Source organism: Lissotriton helveticus, chromosome 6 (genome assembly GCF_964261635.1).
Source record: "Lissotriton helveticus chromosome 6, aLisHel1.1, whole genome shotgun sequence".
In the NCBI taxonomy this organism is placed as follows: domain Eukaryota; kingdom Metazoa; phylum Chordata; class Amphibia; order Caudata; family Salamandridae; genus Lissotriton; species Lissotriton helveticus.
The window spans coordinates 1548536258-1548551429 of record NC_136067.1 but is presented as its reverse complement, the minus strand read 5'-3'; the positions used below and the strand labels follow the sequence as shown (position 1 = coordinate 1548551429).

The following is a 15172-nucleotide window of genomic DNA, read 5'->3' as shown; positions in this document are numbered from 1 at the left end:
AGCAGTACCTCTGCGTGCCAGTAGGTGGAGAAAGGCTCCAGGTTCGGCATCGCAGGGATTGTCCTTGCCGGATGGGACGTGCACAGTGCCTATATAGGCCCCACCTCAGCATGCTGACTTCAGTCTGTGACTATTTTTGCGCCAAAAATACAGAACCATGTAAGGCTATTTTGACCAGTTTGCAACTTTTAGGGCCTACAAGGGTCTTGTCAGGTAGAAAATCCAGTTCACAGAACAGAGAGGATGGGAGGGTCGGTAATGAATCTGCAGTTAGATACTTTCTCTACCAGATCTGATAGAGACTTCTAGCCGCAGACTCCTTACCTTAGAATAGATACTAAAGCAATAGCTCCCCGGAGGTGGGCCTGCAAAGTGGCTCAGACCAAAAAGTCCAGGAGGATCGAACGGTCAAAGTACCCATCATGACAGACCGGACTGTCAAGACAGTAGTGTTTGGTAAACGTGGGCAAGGATTCCCATGTAGTAGCCTGACAGATGTCCAGGACAGTCACTCCATGAGCTAATGAAGTAGACAAAGCTGTGGCTCTGGTGGATGAGTCAGCAAACCCTCAGAGGGTTGCTTACTTGGTAATGCATAGCAGATCTTAATGAGTGCAAGCCATCTGGAGATGGTCCATTTCTGCACTGTTTTCCCTCCTTCATTCCAGTGAACCCTACCAACAGCTGATGGTCCACCCAGTGTTCTTTGGTGTGATGGATATCGAATAACAGTGCCCTTTTACGGCCCAGGCGGTGGAGTCTCTCTTCAACCTAGGAGGGGTTATGAGGAGCAAAGAAAGTCATCAGTGTGATCTTCTAGCATATTTAGAATGATATCACCACCCTCAGAAAAAAAGAAGCACGGGTTTGGAGAACCAGTTTTTCTGGGAAGAAGTATGGAGGTGGAACAGAAAGAGCATGTAGCTCGCTGACCCTCCTGACCACTTAGAAGACCGTCTTGATCATCAGAAGTCATACAGGGTAGCTATGCATGGGTCAAACAAGGAACACATCAAATAGGCTAACCAAAATTAGGATCCCATTGGGGCATGATGAAAAGTTTGGGAGTAAACATGCTGAAGGCCTGTCACAAAATGTACCACAACAGGCAAGTTAAACAGAAAGGATTTGTCCAGCAACTGCAAAAAAGCGGACATGGTCGAAAGATATCCCTCAACTGTGTACAAAACCAGGCCTTGCTGGGCTATGGACAGAACAAACAACAACACTTCAGACATGGGTGCAGAAAGTGGGCCAGTGTGTTTCCCAGTGCACCAAGCCACATACTTGTCCCAACGGCAGACGTATACAGCTTTTATTGATGGATGCCTGGCTGCCGGGTTGACCTCACAGACTTCGGGAGGAAGATCAAAGATGCATAAATGTTGCCACTCAATCTCTAAGCATGAAGGTGGAGAGTGTGCAGGATCGGGTGTAGAACCCTCCCCTGTTGCTGTGACAGGAGATCACCACCGTAGCAAAGGATGCCCCCCTCCTCCATTGCCATACTAGGAGGGGAGACCAGGCCAGTGTCTGGTCAAATGTAAAGGCCACTGGGCTTATCCATCTCTTCATACCAGTTGTTGTTATCCAATTTCAGCAGTCAGGATCCTCAGAACCACCCCAGTCGAATTCCCCCACAGGGCAGGTCAAAGAAAGGAGGCACTGTCTCTGACCCGAGCAGTTTTGGAGGTCCGGTCGGCATCAACATCGAGCAACGCCTGTCCGGCTGGCTCTGTATCAGTGTCAATGTCGGGTATAACTATGGCTCGACGACACAGGGCAAAACACTAGGATTTGCAACCAGCGTTGGTTCGGATCCAGGGACGAATCCAGCGGGCATGACTGGCACAGAGGAAGAATCTGCCACCGGAAATTCAGTTGGGCTACCTCCCCGACCCATGTTGCCACCACAGGGGTAAGGCCGCCCACATATTAAGTGCATGGCCTCATAAAACTCTCCGCTCCGGCTCCAGAAAGTTAAGGGAGATGAGGAGCAGACCCAGATTCAGGCTCCACCGGGGGGAGCGGGTCCTTGACTTGTAGCGTTCTTCCTGCACCTCACTCCATAACATGGACCATCGCAGCGAAGTAAAAGAGCGCTTCAACTTCATGAACTTATGTTTGTGGGTCTTACCCGACAATGACTTCGACTGAAACAACGACTAATGGGAGAGTGGGCCCATCCTTACGACCAGGACCAAGAGCAGTGTTGGGGTGCCAGTAGCTTTGTCTCTTGCTCCCAATTCGCCTTTGGATTCATGGTGTGGCAGTAGGGCAGTTCCTGGAGTCATGGTCCAGCTCGAGCCACACCAGGCAAACCAGTTGGGGATCCATCACTGACAATGGCCTGTGACAGTAAGAGAGCACACTGGCGTGGCACCAATATAGGCAACGCATACATCCCATTTAGCAAGGACAATGCCTATGACGCAAAAGTGGAGCTGTTAGACACCACCTACTAACGCACATAGCTACTGGTCAAGATTTTCCAGATGCAGTCTGATGCCATGGGAAAAATTTTACGGTAAGGAATCTCTGGCTTAAAGTCTTTATCAGACATAGGCGAAATGGATAGACTCCAAACTGTCTATCGAGACCCAGATCAAGAGATTGACAGGAAGATGTTTCGGAATCCTAAAAATACTCAGAAAAACTCTGGACATTCTTCCTATGTCTGCCAGGAAAACCCTGATCCATGCTCTGGTTACAGTGAGACTAGATTACCGGAATGTGATGCTCCAGGGTGCAACCAAAAAGGGACTGCAAAAGCTACAATCAATCCAGAATGCAGCAGCTTGCTTGGCGTTGAACTTGCTGAGACAGGCGTCTTCCAAGAACGCACTGGAGGCATTGAATTGGTTGCCCGTTCAGAAACGCATCACGTTTAAGGCACTATGTTTCAGTCACCGTATTCTGCAGGGTAAGTGCCCCACATACCTGCAGAACCTACTGTCACCTTATAGGACCGAACGGCATCTGAGATCCACAGGGACACATCTGGTTAAAGTCCCAAGAATGAAAAAAGCACGCATGGGAGCATCATCTTTCAGCTCCCTGGCAGCAAAAAGCTGGAACGCTTTACCCGTGTCCCTTAGGGAGGAGCCATGAAAGAGTGGTTTCCCCAACAATAGAAAGGGATTATCCATGATAGGCAGATCGGAGTTGTCAGTTACAACTAAATAGCGCGGGGACACACCAGTTGGTGTAACCCGGTGCTCTATAAACTCATAACATAACATATATGTGAGCCATTGAGAGATCAGGAGAGACCAAAATGTCCATTAGACTATCCTCATGCAAAGGCTAAAAGGCCTAACAAAAGTAAGTCAATGTTGGTCTCTTTAATGATGAACGCAGGATGGCAAGACCAACATTCATTTCTTGCTTGCTGATGAGCAGCACTGCAGCACCGTGAGGGTTTGGCACTTTTGGTTTCATCCAATTCATCAAACCTTTTAATGAAAATATGCAACAGTATCTGTACCCAAAAGCTGATGTATCATTAGGACCCAATGGTGAAGTTGCGGCTACAGAATATGCTAATTCTGCCAGCCCTTTCCTACCTTCCCCCAAAAAGTTAACAAAACGGACCAGAAATTTATTCGCATCATTGAGATGGGGCGCTGCCAACCTAACATGCAATTTGTCAGCAACGTCATGTAATAAATTCCTTAATTTTAGTTTAGCTCTAATGCGCTAGGGAGGTGGACAAGATTCTGCAAAATTCCCTAACAATGAGCCATAATGGCTACCCCGACTTGCAAAGTAACTTTCCAGCCCATTCTTTATCTGTATCAAATGCTAAAAGTCTAAATGTTTCAGGTTTACTGAGACCAACGTCAGGGACAGTATTTGAGAGCTTATTTATTTGAGGGTTTTTAAAAGACCTAGATGGCTCCTTTCAGTTACTTCAGAGAGGTGAAAATATTGAAGAAGAAAAATCATCTTTATCTGTGAAGTAGATTCTAGTCCGTGTTCTTCAGTTACACCATTAGTGTGTCGAAAACTCAGTTAAGCGTAGCTCAGAGTTGTCAAAGACTATGTTCTGCTGCCAGAAACTCGGTAGGTATGTTTAACGACTTGAGCCCAAACAGAACAATTGTCAGTCTTAAAGTAATGGCTAGGCGGGAGCCACGCAGAGGGAACTGAGTATAATGTGGTGAACTACTCATCTACGTAATAAAGGGACCAGGAGGAATGAACATCTCACGTACTTCTGTCAATACCAACATAATTCAGGCGGCAAAAGCATTACTGTCTCATGAGCACAGGCATCTCCATCTGAAGCTATGTCAAGTCAGAGTGTTGCCTGCTCAAGAACAGGCGTCTGTGGAAGGAAAATGTAAAAAAAAACAAAAAAACATAAAATCTGCCATTCTGGACCACCATCTGCCTGGGGATATCATCTTCCCTTTTTTTAAAATGAGTCTGAAGTTCACCCTCTAGCAGAATGAGTGTTCACTACGGGTCAGTGAGCAATCTGTCACTGCGCCACATGCTTCGGCTCTCGGTTAGAAGCGTTCCCCCTTGGGCAGCATTATTTTTCAGGCCGGATCTTTTTGATCCAAGAGAGCAACTCAATCCTCTTTTTCAGGCCCCAAGGTACCTACGGAGATGAGATTTATCGGCACCCGGGGTCTTAGATATAAAGTTTCCAACTTTTAACCGGATAAGAAATTGGTATTATTTTTATTATGCACTACGATTGGCTAAGACTTCCCTGATTTAGCATTCCTTGGGGTGACTCAGCTTGCAAAGCTATATTGCCTTTGTTAAATTTCGCACAAGGACGAATGGGATCAGCAGAGGTCAACAAGTCAGTGACAGTAGTTGCTGCTGGAACGGCAATGTGCAGAATTTCCCACAACGTATTCACATGACTACCTTCCAGGCTCTTGGGAAGCTAAAAATAGGCTGGCCTGCAAAGAGCAGTCCCTCACCAGATTGTTCTGCTGCCTAAGTCTAATACATCTACCTATATAAGTTGTTGTTTGTGAATGTAAAGCTAGTTCATCCAACACAACCTCCAATTACTTTCTTAGACCCACAGGTTAATTGGAAGGCACGGACTCCTGCTTCTTGGATAATACGAAAAAATAACATAAATTACAGAAAATTGTGACAAATCAATGCAAAAATGACAAAGTAACAAAAGCAAAAAATACGATGTTCCCATTTTAAAGCTTCTACAATTAAACCAAAAACATATGAACATATGAGTGAGAAAATATGTCATAAAATATTTCTATAACAAAGAAATAAAAAGTGATAATATATTAATTTACTAAATTAGCAAGGGGGCTCAGCTTGGGAGACTTTACGTTCCATATAAACTTCTCAGAGTATCCTGCATTGATAAGTGAGAACGAAGAGAAGTTGTTTCATTAGAGTTACCATGAATTTGCAGAAAAAAAACACTTTAGCTATAAATGCAGATAAAAGTTGAAGATAAACGTACAGGGCACTGAGGAGAGAACTACTTAAAACAAGCATTGGAAATGCAAACGGGCTCGGATTTATTTGAGTTTGAGCTAATGGCATTGTAAATGGCAATGTGTTTTCGCCATGTGTTATGGAGTGTGTGCATGTGGTGTGTAGTGGAATTATGTGAGTTAGATTGGAATTGTAGCAATGGTGGCATGCTGTGCTTTACATGAATATGTTTAAAAGTAAAGTGTACCATACTGACATTGCTACAATAGTTAATTGTGGATGCGTTAACAATTGATGCATGCACTGATGGCTGGTGGTGTGTTTGTGACTGCCTGTAGAAATTGTGCACTGATGGCTGGTGGTGTGTGTGCTTGGTAAAAGACTGCACTGCCGCCTGGAGGTGTGTGTGCCTGGTGGAAGGGTGCACTGACGGCTGGTGGGTGTGTGGTTGGTAAAAGCGTGCACAGATGGCTGATGGTGTGTGTGTTTGGTGAAAGCGTGCATGATGGTTGCTGGTGAGTGCGCCTTGTAAAAGAATGCACTGACGGCTGGTGTTGTACGCCTGGTGGTGTTTGTGGTTTGTGAAAGCGTGAATTGATGGCTGGTGGTGTTTGGCCCTGGTGAAAGCGTGCACTGATGGCTGGTGGTGTGTTGTTGTGTGTGTAGTGGTGAGTGTGTGGTGGTGAGTCTGTGGGGTGAGTGTGTGGTAGTGAGTGTGTGGTAGTGAGTGTGTTACACCAATGTGGCGCACTGGTGCCACTGCACCTGCTCCACCAATGGTAGCTACGCCTACGCCACACTGGTACCACTGCACCTGCTCCACCAAATATACTTACACCACACCGGTACCACTGCACATGCTGCACCAATGATAGCTACGCCACACTGGTGCCACTGCACCTGCTGCACAATCATAGCTAAGTAACACTGATAACACTGCAACTGCTACACAACGCCATCTACCACACACTGGTGCCACTGCACCTGCTGCACAATCATAGGTAAGCAACACTACCACTGCAACTGCTCCACCAAATATACTTACACCACACGGGTGCCACAGCACCTGCTGCACAATTGTAGCTATCCCACACTACCACTGCACCTGCTCCACCAATGGTAGCTACCACTCACCGGTACCACTGCACATGCTGCACCAATGATAGCTACGCCACACTGGTGCCACTGCACCTGCTGCACAATCATAGCTAAGTAACACTGATAACATACACCTGCTACACAACGCCATCTACCACACACTGGTGCCACTGCACCTGCTGCACAATAATAGCTAAGCAACACTACCACTGCAACTGCTCCACCTATGGTAGCTACCACACACTGGTACCACTGCACCTGCTGCACTAAACTGGTACCACAGCACCTGCTCCACCAATGGTAGATACGCCTACGCCACACTGGTAACACTGCACCTGCTCCACCAAATATACTTACACCACACCGGTACCACTGCACATGCTGCACAATCATAGCTAAGTAACACTGATAACACTGCACCTGCTACACAACGCCATCTACCACACACTGGTGCCACTGCACCTGCTGCACAATCCTAGCTAAGCAACACTACCACTGCACCTGCTCCACCAATGGTAGCTACCACTCACCGGTACCACTGCACATGCTGCACCAATGATAGCTACGCTACACTGGTGCCACAGCACCTGCTGCACAATCATAGCTAAGCAACACTACCACTGCACCTGCTCCACCAATGGTAGCTACCACTCACCGGTACCACTGCACATGCAGCACCAATGATAGCTACACCACACTGGTGCCACTGCACCTGCTGCACAACCATAGCTAAGTAACACTGATAACACTACACCTGCTACACAAAGCCATCTACCACACACTGGTGCCACTGCACCTGCTGCACAATCATAGCTAAGCAACACCACCACTGCAACTGCTCCACCTATGATGCTATGCCACACTGGTGCCACTGCACCTACTGCACAATGGTAGCTACGCCACACTGGTGGTACTACACCTGCTGCGCAATAATAGCTAAGTAACACTGATAACACCTCACCTGCTCCATGAATGATAACTACGCCGCAAACTTGTGCCACTGCACCTGCTGCACAATCATAGCTAAGCAACACTACCACTGCACCTGCTCCACCAATGGTAGCTACCACTCACCGGTACCACTGCACATGCTGCACCAATGATAGCTACGCCACACTGGTGCCACTGCACCTGCTGCACAATCATAGCTAAGTAACACTGATAACACTACACCTGCTACACAACGCCATCTACCACACACTGGTGCCACTGCACCTTATGCACAATCATAGCTAAGCAACACCACCACTGCAACTGCTCCACCTATGGTGCTATGCCACACTGGTGCCACTGCACCTAATGCACAATGGTAGCTACGCCACACTGGTGGTACTACACCTGCTGCGCAATCATAGCTAAGTAACACTGATAACACCTCACCTGCTCCACGAATGATAACTACACCACACACTGGTGCCACTGCACCTGCTGCACAATCATAGCTAAGCAACACTACCACTGCACCTGCTCCACCAATGGTAGCTACCACTCACCGGTACCACTGCACATGCTGCACCAATGATAGCTACGCCACACTGGTGCCACTGCACCTGCTGCACAATCATAGCTAAGTAACACTGATAACACTACACCTGCTACACAACGCCATCTACCACACACTGGTGCCACTGCACCTGCTGCACAATCATAGCTAAGCAACACTACCACTGCAACTGCTCCACCTATGGTGCTTTGCCACACTGGTGCCACTGCACCTACTGCACAATGGTAGCTACGCAACACTGGTGGTACTACACCTGCTGCGCAATAATAGCTAAGTAACACTGATAACACCTCACCTGCTCCACGAATGGTAACTACGCCACACACTGGTGCCACTGCATCTGCTGCACAATCATAGCTAAGTAACACTGATAACACTGCACCTGCTACACAACGCCATCTACCACACACTGGTGCCACTGCACCTGAGCTAAGCAACACTACCACTGCAACTGCTCCACCTATGGTAGCTACCACACACTGGTACCACTGCACCTGCTGCACTAATGATAGCTACACCACACTGGTGCCACTGAACCTGCTGCACAATGGTAGCTACCACACACTGGTACCACTGCACCTGCTGCACTCATAATAGCTACACCACACTGGTGCCACTGCCCCTGCTCCATTAATGATAGCTACAGCACACTGGTGCCACTGCACCTGCTGCACAACTGAAGCCACCGTCTATATAAACACAGCTGTAGTCAGTAAAGAAAACCAGATCTGCATGAAAAGAGGAAACGCGAGACACAGAACAAGCACGAACGCGCACCACTCACTGCAGACTGGTGAACGCGCCCCGACCATCTGGATTCTATTACGGCGGCACCCTGACAGCTCCTAATTGAAATTTATAACACTCCCCTGCACGCGTAACCACACAGAATATGGCGGAAGTGCCCTAAATGATTTACACATGGCCTATTGCGTGAAAGTTACTAGAAACACAGCACAGCGAAGACGAATCACTATGCAGATGGCAAAAAAAGGACTGAAAAAGCTTGCGCACTGAGGAATTTTTCCTGCAAGATTCAAAAGCCCTTAACAAAAGGAGCTCGGAGCTCCGCCCCCTGCTGACGCTGGGGGGGCGTAGGCTGAGCCCTAAAAACAGAGGAGTCAGCACTTGCAAGACGAGTCCTAGAAGGAGAGAGAAGAATGGTTTTGTGCAGAGAGCGACAAATAGCGAGAAAGTGAAATAAAAAGACGTAATTAGTTCAAATAAAATTCTATTTCATGCATTGGTATATTGAGACTTTCATCAGTTTTTATTTTGGCACGAATCCTTCCTTTAAAGTAATTTCAATTAATCTAATAACGACATTATACCTTTAAACTATATAAGCAAATACAAATACCCCCAAACCCCACAATTCTAAGAATGGAGTAGCAAGGGCAATGCGCAATCTATTGGTATCTATCTGAAAATGGAAGTACCAAAAATACAGATTATATGTCTGGAAAGGAGATTTTGCTGTCTCTTTCATTTTTATTACTGAGCAGCCTTAACCAAACATTGCACTCAAAGACTTCAAATTCCGTGATTCTTTGCAACAATCTTAGAGAAAGTCCCATATAAATGGCATCAAGGAACAGCATTTCTTCTTTCTTCGCTAATCAGCAGCCAGGTAACTGCCTTTCTTATTGAGAATTTGAAGAAGGACCAGAGATCCTAAATCTGGATGAGATCGCCTTTATTGGTTGTTGATTTGTGTAAGAGGAGCTTTGCTCAAGACAGTGGATCTTTCCGACCTCATAACCGTAACTTTACAGTAGGAGTTTGGGCGTACGCTCCTCTTTCAATGGTTGCCAATATCCAAAAGAGGTGCCTTAATATGTCTGCTATTATTTAGTAAGAAGCCAGTTCTTTATGATGTCTTCAAAACTTTATTAGTTACATCTTTGTTTTTCCATATACGATGTTTATGTATAGGAGGTACAACAGCCGACAGATGTTTCGCCCTAATCGGTCAATAGGACCAGGGCTTTCTCAAGGCTTAATAACAATAATAAGATTCCGAGAGCAATTCTCATATAATGTAGAACGAGAGTCTTCATAACAAAGTTTCATACATGCTGATTTTTTAGCAGCATTATAATCCCTGGATCACAAAACAGGAGGAGCGTGAAAATACAAAAAGAATTATAGTAGCTCAAATATCACATTTGCATTGAAACACTCAGTCCCAAAAACAATCTTCCAGGCAGATGTGGTATGATTTGTTTTCTTTATTCAGATCATATGTCACTGTCAGTCTGCTCAATGTTTGTTATAATACAAAGTTAACAGCCGACGCGTTTCGTCCCCCTCTGGGACATCATCAGGGCGTCATCAAATATTCACTTTAATCCAAACCCTTATTAGAGAAATCTGATTTTCACAAATTCCTCGAAGATGACCAAATCAGTAGATGAACTTTAATTCAATCAGTACCCCAATCTACTCCAACCAACTCGTAGTGATATTCAAAGTGTAACCCCACCGGTCATCATTCAGTCATCAATCATTAGAATTACTTCCATCCACACCATTCCCCAACTATGAAGATATCAATTTCCAACGTGTATCTCACACCCGTCTCAATGTGCAACCTCCACTGTATTCCTCAAAAATCCAATATCTTCAAATCTTTCTATTCTGCCAATATCCGGCGTACCATGGTTTCAAAATCCACGACGTGCTCCTCGCTCCCGGCCCGATAAATACGGAATCCCTGGATCAATCCGTCAGGTCAGCAAAGTCTCGTGGCTTGCTAGACTCATGGAATATGAAACTTTGAGAAAAACAAAGATGTAACTAATAAAGTTTTGAAGACATCATAAAGAACTGGCTTCCTACTAAATAATAACAGATATATTAAGGTACCTCTTTTGGATATTGGCAACCATTGAAAGAGGAGCATACACCCAAACTCCTACTGGAAAGGTAAGTGCCCTTCTTATCTCTTATGTGCATGCTTTTATTATGGACTGTATTTCTCATGGTTTTTTCTTTCCCCAACAACTGTGGTGCCTTTAAGCAGTAAAGCGCCTCCATGCATACTGTGTTAACCTGTGATCTTCACAGGGAACTTCACTACACCGTGCAGCTACACGCATTGGGCCCTGTAGGCATTCGTATTGTTGGCATTCGTCCCGTTCAGAACACCTCAGTAGCGCATGGGTAGTACGAACATTAGAGGGCACAGGGCTCTTTTGATGTGAGCTCACCCTCTGCATTTTTAGGATTTCTGGAGTTCGTTGGCATGTGACGCGCTGAAGTTTGTAAATGAAGGGAAGCCATTCCTCTGTACATCCGTGTGAGATGAAGCTGTCCCTGCTAACTCAGCTCCACTGAAGCAGTCCACTCAGCAGAGCCAGTCTGTGTACACAAATCAGTCTGTTTAGATTGAAGGGTGACTAAGCAGTTTGTCGACGAGCATTGGGCCATGTATATACTTCCCAGCAAGAATTGGCCCCAGCATTCATTGCTGATGCATACCTTCTATACGGCTAATCTGTTCCTTATAGTCTCCATAATTTTATCACCTGAACATCCCTGGCAGATGCTTTTGTGCAGATGTGGAGTCGGTGGAGGAGGAGCAGATGCTTCTCCCCATTCACGAGGAGGTAGTGGATGCCACTGATGCATTCTTGGAGAGGACAGTATCATCAGCACTAGCTCTCCTGAGTCAGAGAATCATAGAACTGACTGTCCAGCGCAGCCTGTTACCCCCATATGGGGATGGACTGAGGCTTGCGACACTCAGGAAGCCCACAAGAGCAAAGGCAAGACCAGACCTCCAGTCAAGACTAAAGCAACATCTCCCCCCTTGAACGCCTACGAGAGGCTTTGCCAAGCCTTTGTGAAGAGCTGTCTGGATGCCTTGGGTCCGCAGCAAGATTCCCAACCTGGGTATATCCATCCGGGAACAGATGACAATGCCGGGGACGATTCCGACACCCCTGACAGGAATTTGCGCGACAAACCAGGCCTGAGTAGACCCTGGTGACCAGAAGGTGGTACCAAGTGACTCAGGTTGGAGGACAAGAGCGACCAAGATTCCTAGGGGGTACCGGGTATGCTGAACCCGGAGGACATTTATCACCTCCGAACTGCGGATGGGGTTCCTGACACTAAGGAAATCACGCTACGTGGACAGCCGCTTAAGGAGGCCCATGGACCAGAAGGTGAGGGAATGTTTATGAGCGGAAAGCCTGAGACCCTCCTTGGCTAGTAAGATGGCTGCACTCCTGATATCGACCCAAAAATGGCAACATTGATCACAAAGTTCATCAAGGACCCAAAGAAGGGCCTTGACCTATCCCGCTATCCATCAGGATAAAGGTATTGAACGTCTTGGATCCACTTACAAAAATCATGATTATGACTAAAGACGCCAAACATTCCCCACTATTTTTTCTAGCTGCGCCCAATGGGCCCTATGTTTCCTGGGCAATGGTAATTGTGCCCCAACACATGAGCGGCAGTGCTCTCTATTAATCAAAATAGAACCCAGACTGGGGGAGTTGGCCACCGCAGAGGCTGGGCCTGTGGTGAGTGGGGTCTATTTGGGGACCCCTTCATTAAGGAGCTCTTGTGCTTCGTGAACACATTCTTTTCGCTGGACAAAGCGCAGCAATCCATTCGACTGGTGTACAACCAGCAGGTTTTTGGAAGGGCCCGAAGAGGTAGGGGGGCGCTCCTCCTGCCAGGCGTATCCTTCCAACCCCCACAAGCTCCAAACACGCCAATCCATCCTGTGGCAAGATCAGATGAAGTTTGGAGGATTCTACCCATCCAGAGGCGCGGCAGACGCTGGGGAGGTAAAGGAGCTTTCCGCGGAGCAAGCAATGCATCAGGAGGTACCACTGGTAAGCAATTTCCCTTCTTCCCTTCATGGGGTGGGGGGCAGACTGCAATAGTTCAGGAAAAATTAGGAGACGATCACAAGGGATGCATGGGATTTGAGAAGTGCCACAAAGCTCTGTCAAAGTACCCATCACTGCATACCTGAGAGGTGAGGAAGAAGTGCTTTGCAAGAATATGTAAGAACACAATGTAGCTGCCTGGAAGATGCTGCCTGGAATGCCTCTGGTAACTGCATCAACCACCAACCGGGAAGCCATCAAGTAAGTCAAGACAAGGTACAGATCCCTCTGAGGAACAAGAGGCAGAGTGGGAGGAAACAAAGAGAACTAATTTAAAATCGCAACACTGTAGGAAAGGATGGTCAGGAAGACGCAGACGGAAACGCAGACAGAGCAGTCAAGTAGCCTTTAACTGTAGTCATTGCCACACCCTGCTGTGCAAGGAACAATGCAAGCCTCAAGATGTAGGACAGGTGAGATGTAAAAAGATAAATGATTTCAAGCTCACACTTTATGCAGTACTTTGGAGAGAAACAGGATTGGAGGGAACATACACAACAGGCTTTGATCCAACTGAACCTGAAGATATCCTGCAGAGAGATTAGCCTTCAAGGCAAGATGGAAACGCCCACAGTTCAAGCACATTTATGTGCAAGCACCGCTACGACACAGACTAAAGACCATGTACCGTCCTGTTACTCAACAAGGAAGCATTTGTGATAAAAGTAGCCTGAGCCTGTTGAGGGCTGTAATGGGAATATCCTCAGAAGGTTAGAGGGGCAATTCATCAGTGCAGATCCTAAAGCATTGACTGGAAGATCAGCACCTGGGCTGATAGACATCATTGGTGGTGCAGCAAATGCCTCGTCAGGCACCATCTGAGGGTTCTCAAACACCACCTGAAACCCAACAGCTGTAAGACCTGCAGGACCAGGATAAGAGCTTGAGTCAGACACACTGCAATTATTACTGGAATATTCAATAGCCTCTGGACCAGCATGAGGGAGTCTAGCTTTACAAGTCAGACAGTTGTCCAAGTACAGGAATACATAAACTCCCAATATCCGAGAGCATCTTCAAAAAAGTACAAAGGCTCTCGTCAATCATAATGGGAAGACTGTAAACTGTAAACTGTGAAATAAGTAAATGCTGGCAGGCAGAACTGGAAGATAAAAGTTAAGACTTCTGGACGTCCAGGAATAGCAACCAATCTCCAGAGTTCAAGGCCAACAGAACCTGACTCGGGGACAGCATCTTGAACTTTTCGTTTCTGATCAACAGGTTAAAAAGGCAGGATTCCAGGGTAGGCTTCATTCCTTCATCCTTCTTTGGGGGCAAAAAGTAAAAGGAGTAAAGTCTGCTGACCCTATACTTCAAAGGCACCACTACTTTGGCCCACTTTTAGGATTGAGGCATGTTCCAGCAAACACGCTCTGAAGGAAGGATTATGGTTTGGGAGATGGACTGGAAGGCAAGGGCATAGCCCTGGCAAACCAGTTTTAACACTCAGTGTTCTGTTGTGATTATCTCTTAATGAAGATGTGGGGTGGGGAGTCAAAGGTATTTAGATGCAGACTGGCGCATATAGAAAAATCGGAGCAGAATCTGCTGCTGGAAACATCTTTTAGATTCATCTCTGTTCCAGAAAGCAGCAATATAGTTCCTATAGCATTTGGACAGACTGAGACAGATGCAGTTTTCAGGACGTACAGCCCCAGAAAAAACACAAAACTTCTCACAATGTTGGTAAAGGGGAGGCTATGCCTGGGGCACAAGACATTGCCCTGCTGTTCTTGAACATTGCAAGGAGACATGGGGCTTCTCTCTGAACGCCACTCACTAACAAACAGCCTGTCCATGAGCACAGCAGGAAAAATAGAGCAGAAAGCATCTAGGCATGCTGATGCAGCTTGAGAGCCATACCTTTATACCATGCAACAGTGTCCAGAAAGTCAAAGCCACACTTCAGGATCTCTTTTGATGCGTCTTACGCCATCACTCTTCAGATGAGAGATTAGCATCTTCACAAGGTCTGCCAGGCTGAAAATCACAAGTTTTGCCAGTTCCCATAAAGCATGGAGTAGGCAGCCTAAAAGGCAGGTGGCATCAGCCGTACAGAGTCAAGATCCAAAGGCAGAAACATTGGGGCCCCAGGCACCAAGAGTCTTGGATACCATGTCTAGGAGAACCTTAGGAAAGGCTTTGGCTCTGCTTCAAAGACTGTTTGTACCACCTGACTCTCAAACATGGGAGGTAGAACAAAAAGTGTGTCACTTGGTAG

The 15172-nt window shown here is 46.6% G+C and overlaps 1 protein-coding gene across 5 annotated transcripts in view; it reads right to left on the bottom strand.

The window, feature by feature from the left end:
• Positions 1 to 15172, bottom strand: part of RALGAPA2 (Ral GTPase activating protein catalytic subunit alpha 2) — a 1907250-nt gene that overhangs the window by 650732 nt on the left and 1241346 nt on the right. The window lies entirely within an intron of this gene.